Below are 2,505 nucleotides of genomic sequence, written 5' to 3'. Positions count from 1 at the left end.
TTTGTTTTGAAGAAGCGATTCACGGATCCCATTCTTGGTAAGCAATTTACGCAACCATTTACTAAGCATGCATTTGTTTTGAACATGTAACTCTTGAATGCCCAGACTGCCTTGGTCTTTTGGGCTACAGAAAATTCCCCTTGTCGCCAAAATCTGAAGCGACAAAAGTCTAATCGGGGTATCTCTTGAAACATCATCATCGCTACTTTTTCTTCAGAGATCGGTGCAACTAGGTGCAGTTCTTTGAGAGAGGATAAGATATGGTGGCATGTTAACTGAAGTTAACATTGAGGTTTGTCGGATCATTTATCGAAAAAGGCTTTCGCCCCGCTTTATCGGGTCATTTAGCATGCCGTGCCAGATATTTGTTTATGTGTTGGGTGTTGCCTCCACCCGTAATCTTATACTCGAAAGTATTAATGAAGGTGGGGTCTACTATGATAAATATCATTTCTATCTGACACACATTGTACTGAAATAGTTATATCAAGCTACCTAACCATGTGAATGATATTTGAGTTTAGCAGAAATGAAAAAATTCAGGGAAATGAAATTGACAAAATTGTTTTCTTTGCTTTTCGGTTCAGTGAACTTCCTGTACATATCCACAAGTATACACAATGCAAAATTGTTCTCATGACTGACTAATCCTTTAAAAGGTGGACGCCAGCTGCTGGGAACTAGAGCTCAGGGTATCTACGAGCTAAGAACATTCAGAAGAGAAACTCTGTTCTGGATCAATCTCCTGTACAGAAGTTCCACTCCGCTCTCAAGATCTCCAATACTGTGCTCCAATGCCTGCAATTGCTCCTCTTGGTACACAACTTTGGTCCTCTGGAATGTTTTGGGGGCAAGAGACCACTTGGGCATCTCAACTTGCTTTGCAAAGATTGACGATGTGGATTCGAGCAGCGAAATGGTGATCTCTCTCGCTTCTGCCAGTAGCATCACCACCCTACAGTCGTTCTTGTCGGAAGCAGTCTTCTTGGTGATCTTCTTGAACTATTTTTGCACCTTGTTTGCTAGCCTGACATATGCCTTGACTTGAGAAGACACATCCTCTCCTCTTTTGAGAACTAAAAGGAGCTCTTGGACAGTCATCTTCAATTCCATGAAGCCCTCCCGCATGCCGTTGCAGAGGTCGAGCACGGCGAGGGACCGTCCAAGCTCCGCCTCCACGGCCGCCCTTTGAAGGGCCTGGCAAAGGCTGACTTGGCTGCTTGGTGTGCACATCATCTTCTCGATGCAGCTGTAGATGTCACCGAGCCTCCTCAAGCCATCACACATCGTATCGATGGTCGCCGAGGGCGAAGAGATGGTTGTGCTCAGGCTCTGGAACTGCTCCTCGGCTTCCGCTCTGTTTGAGCGAGGGCTCGAAGGCGTGCTTGCCGATCGTAGATGGTAAGCCATGCTTGGAGATTGAAGCTTTGTTGCTGTTTTCTTCTGTATAGAAATGGAAGAGAATGGTAGGCAGTGTGTTGGTGCTGAAGTCTTGGGGTTCTCCCTGTACATATACTCCCTCCGTTCCGAATTACTTGTCTTGGATTTATCTAGATACGGATGTATCTAGATACATCCGTATCTAGATAAATCCAAGACAAGTAATTCGGAACGGAGGAAGTATATCAGAGAGGCAACAGCAATGACACGATGAACAGAGCAGCCGACAGCAAGATTCTCATCTGCTAACCTCCATAGGAGAGTACCTGCTTTTGGTTAGCGTGGCAAACATCAATGAGTAAGCATATATGCCTGGCATGTCTTGGTTCTTGATAACACAGTACACTGCACGGGTGCTTCGTTTGATTTCGGATCTCGGTATATTGATAATGAAGTAGTACTGGCCAAGGAAATAAAATGCAGGTTTTCTGTTGCTGAGAGGAATAATTCATCTGGTTGTCCGCTAATTTTTCAACATTAGGATGAGGTCTTCTGCTTGTGCGGCAGCACTGGCGTGTTTCAGCTATCCACGTACAACCAGGACAACCATGTAAGTGCACACTGATTGTCCTTTTAATATTAAATTTCATCTGGCTGTCTGAGATTATCGTGTGAGTGAAACTTACTTGGGATGCATCATGCATGCTAAGCATAAACAAGAAATGTAATACTTAATAAGAATGTAACGGAATGTTTGAAAAGTTATGGTCGAAAGGAATTGCGGACAGCGATGGAAGGCGCGGGCTCTGGCGACTCGGGCCCCTTCGCCGCCCCGCTGGCCGCCTCCCCGGCCGAGCCCCCCTTGCCGCCGGCGGCCCCTTCCGCTGTGGCCTCCGCCTCCCCCGCTGCTCCCTCCTCCCCGCCGGCCTCTCCCCTCCCGTCCCCTGAACCTCCCGGGCGGGTGGTTTGGGCGGACTAGGCGGAGGACGCCGACCGCGCCGCGGGCCGGCCGGTCGAGTGCCGTGACCGCGTTCCCCCGCCCGCTCCGGCTCGCCCCACGCCGCCACGCTCCGCCGGCGGCCTTACTCCCGGGGGTGGGAGTTCGGCTGCCCGGACGTGCGTGCG

At 49.1% G+C, this 2,505-nt stretch overlaps 1 pseudogene; it reads right to left on the bottom strand.

Moving 5' to 3' along the window:
- Positions 1 to 696: 696 nt before the first annotated feature.
- LOC119333463 lies at positions 697 to 1,472 on the bottom strand (annotated as a pseudogene).
- Between the last annotated feature and the right edge of the window lie 1,033 nt (positions 1,473 to 2,505).

This window comes from Triticum dicoccoides, chromosome 7A, assembly GCF_002162155.2.
Source record: "Triticum dicoccoides isolate Atlit2015 ecotype Zavitan chromosome 7A, WEW_v2.0, whole genome shotgun sequence".
Classification (NCBI taxonomy): domain Eukaryota; kingdom Viridiplantae; phylum Streptophyta; class Magnoliopsida; order Poales; family Poaceae; genus Triticum; species Triticum dicoccoides.
The sequence above is the reverse complement of the archived record's forward strand: the minus strand, read 5'-3'. Positions and strand labels throughout refer to the sequence as shown.